Source organism: Taeniopygia guttata, chromosome 2 (genome assembly GCF_048771995.1).
Source record: "Taeniopygia guttata chromosome 2, bTaeGut7.mat, whole genome shotgun sequence".
Classification (NCBI taxonomy): domain Eukaryota; kingdom Metazoa; phylum Chordata; class Aves; order Passeriformes; family Estrildidae; genus Taeniopygia; species Taeniopygia guttata.
The window spans coordinates 121,379,100-121,397,500 of record NC_133026.1 but is presented as its reverse complement, the minus strand read 5'-3'; the positions used below and the strand labels follow the sequence as shown (position 1 = coordinate 121,397,500).

Here is an 18,401-nt window from a genome sequence, read left to right as displayed (position 1 = left end):
ATATTTCCTGACCTTGTAACCATAGCAACCACTTGCTGATTGGTAGCAGGCAGCCTTTCCATCCTTTACCACTGAAGGCAAGTATGTGAGATTGCTGGCTTTGTTTGTGGCTTGTGCTTTATTTACATGCAAACACGAATGTCAGCCTTAAAATCCCCCTCCTTTTTTGTTCATTTGTATGTTTTTGTTGAACATCATGGTAGGAAAGCGAGGAATGAAAGATTCTTCTTTCATAGTTTTGCAATCAATTTACTACAAATATTAAAGCAATAAGTGATTCCACTTTAAAACATGCACATACACTTCGAACAAAGTTGGAAGAATGAACAAAATTTTGCCATTTGTGCTATTAAGATGTGCTTCAGCCATCAATGATATTTTTTGTAATTGATTCCAGTTTTCAGGAGAAAAAACCCATTTTTTTAAATACACGTCAATAGGAACCTTTTAATAAAATAGTATTTTCTTCCCTTTCTACATTTTTCTTTCCTTTATTATTTTGATATTACAGTGTCGACTGGGCAAAATGTAAATTATAAAATATGTAAATGTGGAGGCTGCCTCATTCCATAAGGTTCCAAATTTTCCCTTCAGCTTCACATTAAACAGGTTGGAGGCTCTCAGTCCAGCTGAATCCTTTGTTGATAGCAGTCACAAACACACCTCCCTGAAGCCTCCACTACAGCTACTTTCTCCTATTAAAAAAAAAAAAAAAAAAAAAAGAAGAAGAAGAAAGAAAAGACTCAGTACAATTCAATTCAGCTTGATATATAATCTGTTCAAGGGTGGTATAGTCTAAGCATGCATGGACACATTTTCTTCTCATCCTGAAAGAGGCTGCATGTTCAGGTCAGGACTGTTGTTAGTGGCAGGGAGGTAAAAGGGAAGTCCACTTAGCCAATGCCTTGCTTAGACTGTAATAAACTGTGCAGTAATGAAAGAATGCACTTTGTGATATTCGTCTTCTATGGCTATCATTTGAGACTAAATAATTACTTTTTTTTCTATATGAATAGTATAAAAGATGCTTTTAATTTAATGGGTAAGTATTTTAGTATAATTTTTCTGCACTTAACTAGCATATATACAGGTGTCTTTTGACCACATTAATATTATTTTATGATGGGTTTACATAATTTTTAAATCTTTGTATCACCAGCATTATTTCTGCACCTATTCTTTCTTATTAATTTCTTCAGGAAGCACTATTAATAATTACCAAAAATTAGAAGTGGTAATAATACAGTGAGAACACTCTTAAGAACATTGTCACAGAGATATTAAAAGGTAAAAATCCATTACCTCCTATAAAAATATTCTATAGAACATCCTAGAGTTTTCAGGACTTGAACAGGGTTTTTATTTATCTGACACTACTATCCATACATATGAATCAGATGCTAAGAAATGATATAAGATTCACTTTATATACATATATGCATATATCTATAAGAAGAAATTTACATGCATAGAGTATGCAGTCCATTTGACTACAAATGGACCAAGTGTTTCAAAATACATCGTATGGGTTTTTTACAAAATACTAAGCAATGAAATAATCAAATCATATATCTAAGTAGTGCTAATGCATCCTCTGCTTTCATGAATATATTTAGGGTTCATTCTGCAAACATGTAAATTTATTGACAGAAGTAGTCCAATTTAAGTCAACTTATACTTTGGCAAATTGAATTATTAATTTGCATATATTTTCTAGAAATCAGATCTTTAAATTTGTAATAACAAATTTAAACTTTCACTTTGCAATCAGATCTAATGCAAAAAGATTCGTTTCAAGCCTACAAGGCTCTCTCTGGGACCTATTTAAAAATCCTTCTATTTAAAGCTCATCCTTACTTTTTTTTTCACATATAAAGGTCATTTTCTAGTGCACTTAAAAATATTACTCAAAGAAATAATTCTCAAAAAATATTATTTAATGTTTTAAATAGTTAAAGTATTTCAATATTGTTTTACAAATGAATATAAAGATTTGCCCTGACCTGGCACAGACATACACACTGATAAAAGAGAATTCTTCCAACCAGTCAAACTGCAATTCTCCTATAGAAAGTGAAAGAGGAAAAAAAGGTACCTTAAATTTTCAGTTCTTTCTTAATATAAACATTAAAAATCACAGGGTTTTGAAAGGAGAAGCAGCTTAGATTAGTGAAAGATTTTTCGTTTTTTACATAATGGTTCTACTCAGCAGTAATTTGCTTTACTAGAATACTGTAAAGTTCTCTCTCAGCTCTTATGTACTGTATAAAACATTTCTCAACTCATTAATGTCAAATATAAATTAGTTTTATATTGGAATTTTAACAAAGCAGACTCCACAGGCAACATAAAAAGCTAGACTATTGTCAGAAATGGTGTAAAGCCGAATGCAAATTTAACCCAGGTATCATTTATCATAAAAGACACGCAGACATAAAAAAAAGACACATTGCACTTTCTTGGATGTCCTGAAAATATTGCTGAATACTATGCAACACGATTAGTAACTGGAATTTTGAAAACAAACAAGCAAATAAGCAGAAATGAAAAAGGCAACGGCTTTAATTGAGCCAATAAAAGTGATTGCATCCATGTCATTAAAATATTTTTCTTAGATATAACAATTCTGGACTCTGACTTATATGCAGTGTTGAAGTGTCCTGAATATGATTTTTCCACTTGTATATCCTTTGAATATCTGAGCAAGCATGTTGTATTGTATTAATATCATAATTCAAAGGGAAATTTATTAAGCCTCCCCCCTCCCAGTATTCCCATTATAGCTAAAAGTTACAAATTCTATATGGCAGAGCCTAGACAATAATATCAAATTTTAATAACAATTTCTCTTCTTCAGTCAATGCTATACTGAAGAAAAGCATAAATTGCTGTGACTGACCGTTAGTTGTTAGAGAAGCAATCTGACTTCTCCACACCCTTATTTCAGTGTATCTGCTCTGTCCCTCAGCTGTATTAATGATAGCATGAAAGGTCACATGATAAACGAGTGACAAAAATATCAAAACATATTAGCCTGTAGCTTTGTTATCAGTGTATGGCAGATATGACAGAAAATTGTATTTTTCCCCTGAATAATTTTGTGTTACATTTTGCTGGCTAGGCAGAGTGAATTAGGGAGAAATTTCTGCCTCTGACTGTTTGTCTCTTTTTCTGACATACTTGAAGTAATAATATACATTAATAATAGGGAGTAGGCACAGGGAAGAGGTAAAATTTCAGGGACAGACTGTCTTTTTCAATTCTACAAGGTGCTATCCTTGTTTCTTTTACAATACAAATTTTGTTGAAAAATATGCACAGCACTGAATCTTATTAATGCTACTGATAATGATCTGCTGTATATTATGGATACAACAACAGGAAGATGCAGGAAAAAGAGAAACAGAAAGAATAACTTTAAAGTAATGAGGTTATGTTTCCACCCAGTTGTACTTCTCACCAGTACAAATGCACATACTCACTAATTAAATAAAGGCAAGTAGCAACAATGCTCATTGTGGCAGAGACCTAGTAATTATGAATTAGAGACAGATATTACTCCTGCTGGTTTAAAGGCTGGCAGCAGTTGCAGTCCCTGGGGAGATGAGGTTAGCAATCTTTGAAAGAGAAAATAGAAATTGGCGGGAGCTTAATATCTTATGGCCTATCAGTCTCCATGGTCAGGCCATATCCAAGTTCCCTTTGCTGCTGGCAAACAGCATCAGTGGCAACTCAGTCCTTAAGCTCCCAGAAGATCAAAAGCTATTGAATACAACTGTTCTGAAAGACACAAAGAGAAGATCACAAGCCCAACATAAAAAGTTATATAATTAAAACCTTAATAACTGATAACATATACATATAGATGGAGTATTAGTGATGTACTGAAGCATATGTAAAGTGTGAATAAAAATGAGGGTGCACGGTTTTCACTTACCAAGCAGCAAAGGAAAAAAAGAAAGTCTTTGACTCTTTACCAAAATTTCAAACTGATTTTTAAAAACTTTCTCAAATATTTTGTTGAGTTTTATTTTCATTATTTTTCATTTATGTGTAGTTCCATATTTCTAATTATCTTGTGAGAAAAGAACTGCAAAAATGTCTGAAGCAAAAAAAGTTATTGCAGTATTTATGATCTGATTCACAGAAGAGAGTACCAGAAATCTCATGAGAACAATGTTCCCACATGAGATTTCCAACCAATTTTACAGACCAACACAATCTGAATAGTTTGAATCTATTCCCAAACTCCAAACATTTGAGATATGCATCTTATCACAAATGCCTTGTTGTGTTGTGCAGAAACTGTGGAGTGAAATAAGGGAGTATGCTATATCCTTCAGGAACTATGAGTTGGTAAGGCGGTAGTAAAAACTGGAATTTTATTGGAATTGTCCAATTTATAGGTGAGGCTTTTTGTCTTTTTTTATTTTTTAAAAAATGTATATATTTATATATTACTCTGTAAGGAAATTCTGCTCTTATTTATGTACAAAAATAAACATCTATTAGTCAAGGCATGGTACAAACAGAAAAGAAGAACCAACCTTTGTCCCAAAGAATTTACAGCTTAAATAATTCTTATTTGTGTTTTCAGTGTCATACCTGGCAACATATCAGAGAGTGATTATGCATAGGAAAACACCCCCCACTGCCTGCCCCCAAATATCTCTCCATCTTGGAATACCTGGTATTTTTTCAGGTAGAATTCAATCTCCTTTTCTCTTGCTTTTGACATATCTCATACTATTAGTTAATATTCATATTAAGCCTCAATACCATTGTTCCAAGATCTAGTTCAAGTTTTAGACTTCAAATTAGTCAAAAATCAGGGTTCTACTTGGGTTGTCTCAATAAACCTGTATTCAACTTCACGCTGTCCTTCTACTTCTTATCTCATCTCCTTCCCCCAGGGTACATATGGTTTGATTTATTTAAATAACCAAAATATTTTATTTCTTTACCAGACTAATTTCACTCTTCTCAATCTCCTGAGTTTCTCTCTCTCTGTCTTTCCACACACATATGTATATTCTTTATTTATATTAAATACTTCTGCTGAAGACCATCCAAAATTGATACTGATAGCCTCTGTTGCAAAGTTTATGAAGTTTCACTAAATCTATAAAGACTTCTATACACAAGAAAGCTGAAACTTAATATAAGCGCTTTTTTTTTTTTTTTTTTTTGTTGTTGTTGAATTCATCCCTTTATATTTTGTATTTAGAACCAAGGCTCGTCAGGACTTCCAGATAGCTTCTAAATAAAGTACAGTGTGAATACACTAAGCATAGTGCTACACTAATTTCCATTCCTGGCTTCAAAGAATGGCATCCAAATTGTTCTGTAGCTAAAACTAGATACTTCTACTAGAAAATTACTACACAATTTGTGAGAAAAAATTAGAAGAAAAAAAATCTCACCATTCTCAGAAAGCACCTGATTCTGCCTTCTTAGGATACATATTTATACTGCAAAAATGCCATTAAACATTCAGGAGCTGAAGCCATGATCATGGAATAGCTATGAGACTGAAGAGAAATAGAGTCATCTATGTCTGGCTTTTTCCTTAAGTGGAGATACACACTTTCAGGTCATTATCATTTCATCCCTACAGCAATTTATATATTACGTTAGACAAATTACCCCCTAAAATTTCTATTTCTCTCCATTGACTACAGAGGGATTCTAGGAGGAGCAGCCAAGATGCAGAGTTAGCACTAGATGAGAAAATTTCTTAGACTACATTTTCTCTGTCACTATATTATTCGTGTTTGTGATGGTGAGAATAAACCACCAAAAAAATTCTCACTAGAATAATATTTTCCCCCCAATAGCATGAAGAAAATCTTGCCGTATTTCATCTTCCCCTAATAAAGTTTATCTTTTAATTGCTTCCATCATGTAAGTTCAGCCAAATTTTCCAGTACTTAGCAGGCCTTTTTGTTTGCACATCTTTTTAGTCAAAAATTTTAAATGAACTCAAGTAATAAACACCGGTATTCCTTGGATATATTAAATTGACAGACCCATATATTTGCATACTTTATGCAAAAAGTACCGTGAACTTTATAGCTCCGTCTTTTTATTGACTGTGTTTTTTCTTAGCAAAATGTAATACACATTGTAGCAGGAGTAAATTATGCTGGTTGTGTGACCACATGACCACATAGTATATCTGAAGACTAGTTGATCCTCAAGGCCTTTAAACAAGATCTAAAAGTTTCTACTCTCCCAAATACCATTTGACCTCACTGTCCAGGTCATTTAAATATTGACCTATATCACCACCTTTACTAAAAGAATTGCTGATCCTTTTTTAAATCCTGTTTTTCACCTATTTCATTGAATGCCTTCTTGGAAGATATATTTTCTTTCAGCATATGGAGTTAATAATCAAAAACCCTAATATCAAAAAATCATAGAATTATAGAAGAGTTTGTGTTGGAAGGCAACTGTCATGGTTTGACACTGGCACAATGCCAGCACCCCCATGAAAATGCAACCTCTCAATTGAATGCTGTGAAATGCAATCAGCAAACAGAGCAGAGCAGGCCCAAACTTAATAACAAAGGAAAAAACCTTTATTAAGCTACTACTACTATACTACCATAAAAGAAAAAAGAAAGAAAACCACACAAAATTCAAAAGTAAAACCTTTCAAAACATTCCTCCTCCCACCACCCAACTCCAACAAACCACAGTGAGACATGACTTGGACCCTTAATCAAGTATTTACCCTTTAATATAATCAATACTCAGTCCATAAAGGGAGAGAGGAATCTCCCTTGCACCATAGACCCCCAGGAAACACAGCTGCCACTTCTTGCGTTTCCATGTCACACGGCACCACCCAGAGAGAATCTGCCAGTGTGACACTCTCCTCTCTCCATGTTGCAGTGCTCTCACCACCATTCATGGACAGACTGCTCGAAGGGCTCCTTTAAGGATGCTTTTCTAAGGACCAACGGTAACAACAGTCCAGTGTCTCATTTTTGGGACCACAGTCCCTCCCATTTTCTTCCTCCCCTGGGGCCGAGGGTGAAAACAGAGATCTTAATCTTCCTGAAGACAGAGAGCATCATCACACACTTATCAACTTTTCTCTGTTCATTCCTGTGCTGGTAGTTGCTGAAGCAGGTCTCTTGGATCATCATGCATCCCCCTAAAATGCAGTCTCTCTTGGAGGAGAAATTGGTTCAGTCTATGGCTAACAAGAAAATTCCAGCCAAAAGCCACTCCATCATCTCCCCCCAGCCTTCTTTCCCTAACATCTCAGGTCCCAGGCCATCTCTTTTTCCTTCAAATTGAGGAGGAGTAATATTTCACAAAGCCTTCATTTCCCAGGAAAGGGTAAAAGTCCCGGACTCCTCGGACGGATGAAATCTCGGCCCAGGACTCCAACTCCCATGCTGGGCATCTTCCACCCCTTCTCCTTCTCCTCTGCCGGCAAACTTCCAGATGTCTGCAGGCTCTCTATCTCTTTCCCTCTAGGTTGGGGGGGAAAAAAGACATCTCAGACTTCCTCCACCCTTCTGTCCGCAGGAGCTGGCCCAGTTCAGTTCCCAATCCTTCACCCCCTGGCCTACCTCCCCAGGCCACATGGCTCCCCTCCCCCACCCAGCTCACGCTGGGCAGGGGAGGTCTGCACTATCCGATGACAAGAACCAAAGAGAGCGAGTTCTCCTGGGAATTCTTGCTTTTAATCCCCTGTGTTCTCAGTGGCATGTCCACCCTCAATTGGTCACTCCAAATGTCAATATCCACCCCTGACCCCTGACTGGATTGACTTCTTCCTTCCAAAAGAATTCTTCTTCTGTTTCAAACCATGACAGCAACTTAAAGGGTGATCTAGTCCTACCTCCAATTGTTACATAGATACATAGATAGATATTGTATCTTATGAAGACTCCTGATTTTTTTAAGTACTGCTCTTCCATATAAATATTTCTATGATATATTTCTGTGTTTGATGTTCACTGCATAACTCCACTATCAACATTTCCAATTCTTAGTGTTCAATCCTGAGTATGGCCACATAGCCATAATGACAAATCATTAGCATGAATCACCAGAGCTGGATTCCAACACATTTTAAACAGGATCCATACACCTGTTTTACTCCAGCTCTTTTGCAGATCAAGTTCACCTCTAGGTAGTTTTCATGTGTTTTAGTCTCTGGGCCCACAGGGCCATGATACAAGTCAAGTGATTTGATGGCTTGAGTGATTACTCATGCCAGTTCAATATAGATCTCTTCAAAAGACCTTATGGAACTACTTGGCAAGTTTATGAAGGCTTTTCAGACAAAGAAAAGGCAGATCTAGTGTCTCATGGGAGTGCTTAGGATTTCACAATAGAAAAGAGACATAAACTCGTACTTATTTTCAAAAATGTTTTGATTTGCACAGGCTGTTGCCAAACAATTCCAAACTTTGCATAATTCTGTCTCGCATTATAGCCTTTCTTCCAGTCTCCTAATATTTACATTCTGAAAGAAATTATATGTGCTGATTACATACTAGCCAAAACTCAGTCTGTCATATTTTCTTTTTCTTTTCACATTTCCAAACCCAAGATCAAATATGTTTAGAATATGAAAGTTCTACCTTCATGTTTTATATCTGAATTTTTGTATGCTAGCAAAACATATCTAGATTATTTTAATCTTTCTCCCATCCTCTTTCAGTCTTATTTGGTAGTGTGAAATCTTCCCAACATATAATTTGAACAACATACTTTTGTTCTTGACATTTTATGCTACAGATTTCCTCACAGATATTTATAATTTAAATAATTTAGCCTGTGAAGAGTTCTATTTTTAGTTTTATTTTCATTATCTTTACTAGTATTTTACTGAGAAAAAGATTAAGTTCCATCTTCATTTCTCTCAGAAAGAGCATCACTCTTCCCATTTTCTTGTAAGATGGTCCATTTGTAATAATGACTATCCCCTGTTTTTCTTTCATTCAGCAAAGTGATACATAGTATAAGAGCGACTCCTAATGAAATAGTATTTCCTTAACAATATCTAAGTTATTAAATGATTATTCAATGGTTTAGTTCTATTATTATAGAGAAGCAGGCAATATCTTATGCGTGTTAACAGTTCTTAACATATGAGATATATTTTTAAACTCTAATATAGCGCAGTTTGAAACCAGACTTTGAAATTTAGTCAAGGTATTTACCCAAGGAAAATGTATCCAAGTAAAGATATCTTATAAGCTCTAAAAATAATTATTTCTCTTTTCTGACTTAAATTCTTCATGTTAACATGATGCAAAAGTGATAACTGAATTCAATGGGGCTCACAGGGGTTTCAATATAGCGTCAGGACTATATTAAAATTGGTATGGTAGTTGTCAGAATGCCAAAGTGGCTACATTTTACTCAAGTTTTATTGTGTTATTTTTATATAGCTTAATTAATTATTCTCTGTCTCAGTAGACAGAGTTTGCTGGCACTTGAACACATACCTGAATCAATGTAATAAGCAAATAAAATTTTGGAGGCAATGTCGTGGTTTGACACGGAAAAAGAATTTTTCCGGAAGAGAGAGGTCAATTTAGACATTGACCAATTGAAGGTAGACACGCCTCTGAGATCACAGAGGGGTTAAAAGCAGAATTCCCAGGGGAACTCGCTCTCTTGGGTTCCGGTCAGCGGTCAGTGCAGGACTCTCCCCTGCCCAGCCACGAGCTGGGTGGGGGAGGGGAGAAGCCATGTAGCCTTCAGAAGTAAGCCCAAGGGTGGAGGGGCTGGAACCAGGCTGGCCCCCTGCAGATAGAAGAGTAGAGAAAATCTGGGATGTCTCCATTCCCCCCAGAATCTCTCTCTCTCCCAAGAGAGAAAAAGAGACGGCAGTAGTTTTATCAGCAGTTCACTGCGGAGAAAGAAAAGAGCGGGGGGGGCCGCAAGGTGCCCAGCCGCCTGTGGGAGCTGGAGCCTGGGCAGCAAGCCATCTCTAAGAGTCAAGACTTTTAACCCTTCCTGAAAAATGAAAACTTTATAAAATTTTTCTCCTCCTTAGTTAAAAAAAAAAAAAAAAGAAAAACAGCCTGGGACTTGGGATGTTGGAAGGAGAAATTCTAGGTGGGAAGAAATAATAGAGTAGCTTTTAGCTAAACTTTTTCTTATTAGCCACAGACTAAACTAATCTTCTCCTCCAAAAGAAACTGCATTTTAAGAAGATGCCAGTGAGCCAAAAAGACCATGCTTCAGCTAAGAAAAAACAAAAGTAGAGCGAACAGAGAAAAGTTTAAGAAATTTATAGTAGTGCCCCCTGTCTTCACAGAAGAAGAAGAAAAAAAGATCTCTGTTCTTGAATCCTCGGCCCCAGGGGAAAATGGGGGGGACTGTTAGTCCCAAAAATAAAAAACTAAACTGTTGTTTTTTCCCCTCTTGGCAGGGCATCCTTAAAAAAAAAAAATCCTAAAAGCAGTCTGTCCATCCATACATTAATAATAAGAACACTATGCATAAAAAAGAAAAAGTCACCATTAGCAAACTTTTTTTCTCGGGGCGGTGCCATGTAGTAACATAGAAGCACAGGGTGTAGCAGCTATGTTTCTTGGGAGATCTGTAGCACAAGAAAGACTCCTCTCTCCCTGCAAATAGACTAAGTGTTAATTATCTGAAAGGTAAAAATCTAATTAGAGTCCAGATTATGTCTCACTATAGTTTGTTAAAGTTAAGTAATAAGAAGAAAAATGCTTTAAAAAGTTTTCATTTTAAATTATGTGTGTTTTCTTTCTTCTTTCCCCCCCCCCTTTTATAATAGCATAGTAATAGTAATTTAATAAAGTTTTTTTTCCTTATTATTAAACTTAAGCCTACTTTACTCTGTTCTCAATCACATTTCACAGCATTCAATTAAAAAATTGCATTTTCATAAAGAGCACTAGCATTGTGCCAGTATCAAACCATAACAGGCAATCATCAGAAACATCTCATTGCAAGATTGTTATCAAGTTCCAGATCTAGTTTACTGTTATATACTATGAAAAAAGAAAAAAAATACTACAGTCCAAGGTTCTCAACATTTGTGAAATTTGTATCACTGCCAGTTGTAACTGGTCATCTCCCAACTCACATCTGGGCATACCTGTTTTCCACACACACTTAATCTTTAATGTGGCACTCAAGAAGATGCCCTGGACCTTTCCATCATACCAGGTTTTGTACCAGGAAAGTATCTGCCTATTTCACCATGTGCAAGAGTGTTCTCCAATCTTTTTAGAATTCCTCTTCTGTTTATAATCATACATATATCTTAGAAGTGTTATTGAACACTGAGACTATGGAGGGTTTGATATGTGGTACCATTCGTTAACTCCAGTTCCTTCTCCCTGCTCCATATCAAGGGTGTAGGATCTTCATGAGTACTTAAAAGCATCAGTTCAAGATGGGTCAAGCTGAGATGGATTTTGTTGGCACTTCTTCAAAATGCCCTGTCATCTGGAAATCAATGAACATTCTTAAACAGGAATCTGAGGTCCAGACTAGGTTTTATTGCACCCCAGGCTAACCTAATAGGGAATAGATGTATTTTATCCCCTAGTAATACATGTCAAAAAAATTCATCTCATTTATCCCTATCTATTTGAGGGAAGACTTCAAACAAGCAGAATGTGAAACATAAGGACATGTCCACTGGGACCTAACCACACAGTAGAAACAGATTAAATCTAGCTTTCTCTCCTCCTCTTGCCCAATTTTCTAGTCCACTCCTCTGAAGCTTCTATGGTAGTTCAGATGGCCATTGTCTTGGTCACCAGTCTGGAGCAACATGAGAACAAACAAGAGAAAAGTATGCAAGGCAACATTGCACATCAGTGTGATGATTGCAATGCTTTAATTTATATATGGTTAATACTTTGGTAAAGGGCTATATCAATAAATCATTCTCTCCTGGAATCCAAATCCATCATTAAGCGTTGTGAAGATATCCTGGAATAGCTTCCTAGACTTGGTTTTAAATAGGGCTTTTTTTACAAAAAAAGCCTCACCTTTGAGCAAAGGCTACAGAAGTTGCAAAAAGGCACAGCATTTGCATATTACACAGCTAACAGATAAAGCAGCAGAAGTGTCTACAAAATTTTGAGTCCTAGTTTGCTAGATCTAAAGGCAAGTTATAAAAATAGAAGAGTTAATTGTCTCACCACATATATGGGCAATATCCATCCGCATACCTCGCTTCAGCAGGAGAATATTCTTTTTGAGCTCATTGAAAAATTAATTCTAGGAATCCTGAATATATTGCTGTTATTTATTTAGACAATGTAAGTGGTCTGAGTACTGGTGATCATATTCTGAAGCATTCTAGAGCAGGCAGGGCGCAAGTTATCCATTGCACATGCCTGTGAATTAGACATTAAATTGGCAAAATTAAGAATCATGGTATGTAAATCTATGAATGATGTATACAGTACTCTTTGCTACCTGTGGTTACCACTCCAGCAATTATTTCTCATCTCAAGTACCTGTGAAAGCGATCGGAGCTAAGAGTGGCCAGATTGCAATGAGCAAGAAAATAGGTATAAGAGATTATCAAAGGCAAGCTTCATATCAGAAAATTCTTTAAGTCCTATTGGTCACCCAAGGACTTGAGGAGAATATTTCCCACTGGATAAAAATCACCTTGTCTCAGAGTCAACATGACCTAAGAAAATATAAGGAGCACTATGAGTAGGATGCTTTGTGCTGTCATGTAGCAACCGCAGACTGAAAAGCAGCTATGTGGCAAAAGCAGAAATGATACAGAGGGGTTAAAGACCTTTATATAATAAAAATACAGCACTGGTGGGCAGTGAGCAAGAAAAGGAAGGGGGATAGTAAGGTATTATTAGTGACAACCAACAAGGGTGCTGCTAGGCCAATGATGAAATGATATGCTAGATTGAAGCATAGAGGTACTTGGAGGATATGGAAATCCCAGTTTTGCACCTTCATAAAGGGTACTGCAGAAGGCAGAAGTGATCTAAAGCATACAAATCAGGAAATAACATTTTAAGGATTTTGGCTTATTCCGACCAGATCCAGTATGACTATTCAAGACAGCATTGGATAGAGCAAAAGGTCTCACAAGCCTATTAGCAATGTCTCCAGACATGCAGTTTTCTAACAATGTTACAGATTCAAAAAAGAAAGCTTGTTTTCTGGGAAGAAAAATTTATTAAATCAAGTTCTGACCTTTTGAAGCTTACAGAGGCACAGTTCTCCACTTAAACACACACACAAGCAACATCTCTCACACATGGCTCTATTATCTTCAATCCCAAATTATACAATGCCAAATTCTTAAACAGACAGCTGTCACCAAGTAGGACTGTTAAAAGTCAACACTAGAACTATTATGTATACAGCAAGTCTACCCGTAGGTACGTTTTGTAGTGTCAAGTTATTGCACAAACTTTACCTGGGTACTCAATTTATTCACATTTTCCTATGTGATTCTCAAGTGAGCTGTAACCATAAAGGTTAGATTATAGACCTCAAACACTTCAGCTAATGGAAATAACTTTTGTGAGGAAATACATTGTTTGTTGTATTTTATAAGGTGCAACCCACAGAGGGAAAACACTGTCTCTGTCACTGCATTATGCAATGACTTGCAAATAGGCTCAAGACTGTTGGTAGCAGTATTTCCAAGCAAGGCAGGCAAGCCTGTTTAGGACACCTACAGACACAAAGCCTGGGATTCTGAGTTAAAAGCATCAAGTCATCACTTATGGCAGAATGAGAGTTAGAAATTACTACTGAGGCACTTACAGATCCATACACTTCTGTGCAGCACCCAGCTACCTGAAAACTACTGAGATACTTGCACAAACAGTTTTTAAAGCAGTACAGAATTTTGCCCACTTAATCTAAAGTGTGGGTCAGCACACACTTTAGATTTGTCATCATAAAGGCTTCAGTTCCTTTTTCTCTTGGGGTGCATTCAAACTTATGGGAATTAAATCTCCAAACCGAATGGAAAGAAGGGAACTTTTCTCATAAGTTTAAGTAAGCTTTAAGGAAACATTTCAGTTCAGTTACCCAGGCAAGTAGACTTGGATGCTAAAGGATGTCTACTACCCTTCAAATTTTGTAAGAACCTCAGATACAGGAAATGTGGAAGTTATATACCATACATTGTACATTACACTAGAAATCTAGACCAGGAAATTAATTTTTATGTGTATTAGGTTTTTTTAGATGTTATGCTGTTGCACAGGACTCTAATTTGATTGTCAGCTCTCAAGCTGACACTAAACTAAGAAGAATGTCATTAGAGCAAAATACTTTATACCTTGAATTATTGCTTGAAAATTTCATTAGACCCTAGATTTTCTACAGCTGAAAGAAATAACACATTAGAATAAGTTTCTTTGGAGTTCTTTGCAGTTATCAGTAGCATTTCTTAGTTTTAAATATACTTAATATCCTATATAAAACATTATATATAATTTAATTTGTTGGTAGTCTATTAAAAAAAATTAACTTCACAAATAAGCCAAGCTCATCTAACCTAAATAAATAATTCGTACCTTCTTATTTGTGAATAGCATATAATTATTTCAAAGATCAGCATGTTTTGACCATCACCTGTGTTCTCCTATCTGAGAAGCTATATGACCATTACTGATCATTTACATCCCTGATGAAATTATAATAACAGCAATAAAAACGTTAGTTTTCCAGGTGTAGTCATTTCACCTAATTCCAGCATCTACGTTTTCTGTACAGTTAATGGAAAAACAAGACTCATTCAGAAAGTGACCTAAAGAGTAGAATAATAGAATCTTGTACTGATCTTCTGGAGGTGGCTCTCTCCATCAGCGTTGTATAACACTTTAGATTACTTCATTGCGTTATGAAGACATCCAATTTGAAAGTCCACAGTAAATATTGTCAACATGTTTATTTAAACATGTTCACATGCACAAGTTAAGATTGAAATTGCTCTTTACCATTAGTGAATGAGAATAAGAATAAGATTTGTGATGTTCTACAGATTTTCTTTATTTCATTAAAGAAGTTCTTCTAGTCCAACACTCCAATTCAGAATCAGTTTCACATTGTGCTGCATGATATGCTAAACTGTTTCTTTATTTCCATATTTTTTTACAGAAAAATTGACTGACTGCAAAAGTATCACATCTTATATGGTGTTGCATTCCCTATGGTTTTCAATGCACTAAGGTGCTCAGAGTGTCTAATAACACCCTTGTCTAAGTAAGTCACTTGAATCCAGCTGCTAAAACCAAAAGTAGAATCTAGTCTTAGACCACTAAATGATGGTTTCTTTACTTTCTTGACTCTAACATCATGTGACAAGCTGAATTGCTATATCTAGTACTCATTTTTTGGCATCATGATATTTACACATTCCTTCCTTAACACATGATTAGCCTAAAATTAGTGTGTTGAGTACTGCTTAACAGTCTTACCCTCTAGTTGGAGAGTATGGTCTACAAGATTTACAGTCACTCAGGTCTAGCTGAAAAACAAGGAAAAAAATATTGAGCATGAAATACACTATTAAGGAAGCTGATTGGTCTGTACTCTACTGTCTCTGTACAGTCTTGTGCATCAATTCAATGCAAGAGTTCACAGGCAACTTCATAGGAAAGACCTTAAGAGACAGGTATATTTGCAATTCATTGAAACTTCTTCTAGAGCTTTGTTATATGGGAGAAATCAAAATAAGCCATGGAAGAGTAGGGAAGATAAAAATGACAGATTATAAACTTAACGTAATCAGGCCCAGCAAGTTCCATAGCACATAGGTGCTCCCACTACAAAAATTATTTAATGACCTGATGCTCAAAAAGAAAAATCTTTCAAAAGATGAAGATGGGCTATTTCTGATTAGAGCCTTGTTCATATTACTGTAATTTCTTCACCATAATCTTAGGAGAGAGTGTGAAAAGATATCAATACATAATAATGATTATTTATACCAGTAAATGCACAAGCAGCAAACACATTATCATCTATGATAAACCCAGACAAAACAGGAGAAATGTAGTTTTGTTAAGGTACATCAAAAAAGGGTTTGCAGCACATAAAACTATTCTGATAAATTGTTTTCCCTAAGTTTCTTTACTTCATAATTTAGTATCTTTTTAAGTATCAAATGCTACCTTACTCCTCATCTAAACACACATGTAATTCCATTTCAAATATATCCTGTTTTGTAGCTTTTTAGGAGTTTAACACCATCTGAAGGCCAAGACACCAAACAACTGGAGGGTGCAAAATTGGTCTGGAGGACTTGGCAGTGGATGAAATTTGATAAGGATATTAAGGTCCAGCTACAGACTCAGTGTACTGAGCAAACCCCAAAAGGAAGGAAGGTCTACAGTCAATCCAGAGGTTGCAAATGTGCTGAAGTACATACCCTTGCTGACATAATGTATCATGGGAACAGGCACTGTGATTTCATTATCTCTACAACTCAAGAAAAATGAAGTACTATATATTATCAAAACAGGTTTGAATAGTGCTTAGAATGAGAATCCACTTTGGCTTTATATTCTGACCCAGTACTGCAAACACCCTAACCCAGTTTTCTTAAAATGTAACATTGTGTGCAGAAATAGCCACCTTCTCAGTTAGTCAATCTCCAGCCTCCACAGAACCAGCAGTTCTAGAGAAAAGCAAAGAAACTTACCGAACTATTTGGAAAGAATTGTGTCATTAGATGAGTACTACTCAGGTAAGCTGCCCAAAAAGGAGAGTAGTTTTGTGCACAGTTGGTATATGACTGAGTTGGGATTTATCTCAGGTGATATACAAGAGGTCAGATTAGATGATCTATTGAACCTTCTGGCCTTAAATGGTATCAAACAATCAGAACTTTTATTATATACAGTCTTATGTGCCTCTCTCTAACTGCAGTGTTATAAATTATTAAATATAATAAAATTTCTAGTGAATTGCTACTTTCTTTTAAAGAAAACAAATAAACTCTGTTTTAGTATTATTGAGTAAACTGCCCCTTTAAACTACAATTAGTATAGAAAGAATTTATCAAAATTGTTATAATTTAAAGTATGGTTGAAAATATGTTATTTAAATGTTTTAAAATTTATTTTATATGTCTTAAACTCACTTTTGCTTTCAAAGGTAAAAATTTACGTTGATTCATTCAAAAATTTTGTTCATTCAAACATTTTGTTCATATATAGTCAATGTTTTAACTGAAGATGTACTATAGCCAGCCTACATTCTGAATGAAGCTTTTCTGTTTACCAAAGTTTCTTAACTATTCCAAATAATTATAATATTTTAATGACTTTTTGAACATTCTTCTTTTGAATATTAAAAAGATTCCTAGGAGGAGTGATGAAATAATCCTATTCTATTGCCTCACCTGCTTACACCTCCTTACTGTTGATTTCAGTAGTTTACAATAAGTTACAAAATGAAAATAATTTATATGCCTAGATTTATATCTGGAAATTAACTTGAGTTTAGTGGAAGGAATTTAAAGGGATACCTTCAGGAACATATTTCAATGTACTTGGGTGTGAATTCAGCTTATCATTGCCAACAAGGACTTGCATGTGTTTTTACAGAAATTAATTTGGAGAGTTGTATTAGTATATTAATATACCTTAAACTCAGAAAGAACCATTACAATTATCTTGTCTGATATGAGATATATGATGACCTTTCTGTTTTCACACAAACTGTATTTGAGATCAACAGCCAAGGTTAAATTTCAACTTCAGTTTTGCTACAGTAATATTTTCAAATAAACTTCACATATTTCTAACTCTTGGTTGTTTTACTTCAGTATACAGATATTTGCTCCTTCTTATGCATTTAGTCTAGATTATAGTTTATAAACACACCTTCAAGTCTTTTTTAAAGTATTATGGCATCCTTTTCCTGTTAATTTTTTTTCAGAAAATAAGTAAATTTAATGGTATATTTATTCCTTAAATACATTTTCTGGTTTATTTATTCCTTCATAAACATTTTCTCCTACTCTAACAACATATTAAGATTCTTTTTTCTACCCTACTAATTTTACATTGCAGACTTTTTCCTGAGATAACGTATTTTATATCTCTCTTATCATGATTGTATACATAAGGAAAAATCTTGCCTACTCCCTGCTGCCCTACTTTTACATTCCAGGGATCACATGAGGCCATGTCTGATGTTCTTGAGAGTGATGCACATTCCTGTTGAACTGAAGTTCATGGAATTCACTCTCTGTGATGATGAAGATGATCAGTAAAAGCAAAATGGGTCATAACTCTTCTCTTGACAAGGAAAGAAATGAGGGAAAACTATGAAAGTTACTGGTAATTTTTTAGGGTTTTGAAAATATTTTTGCTGTCTTCTTTCACCCATTGAGCAAACAGGCAGTAAGTGAATTTTGCCCCATATCATTCAAT

The 18,401-nt window shown here is 35.3% G+C and overlaps 1 long non-coding RNA gene across 3 annotated transcripts in view; it reads left to right on the top strand.

Annotated features, from left to right (window-relative positions):
- Nucleotides 1-18,401, top strand: part of LOC115493921 (uncharacterized) — an 82,262-nt gene that overhangs the window by 46,140 nt on the left and 17,721 nt on the right. The window contains exon 4 of one of the 3 annotated variants that reach the window (XR_012054186.1): nucleotides 1-674. This exon is cut by the window's left edge and continues 45 nt beyond it. The exons of the other annotated variants lie outside the window; for them this stretch is intronic. This is a non-coding gene — a long non-coding RNA (uncharacterized lncRNA). Of the gene's footprint in view, nucleotides 675-18,401 lie in introns of those variants that run through there. 3 annotated transcript variants of the gene reach the window in all.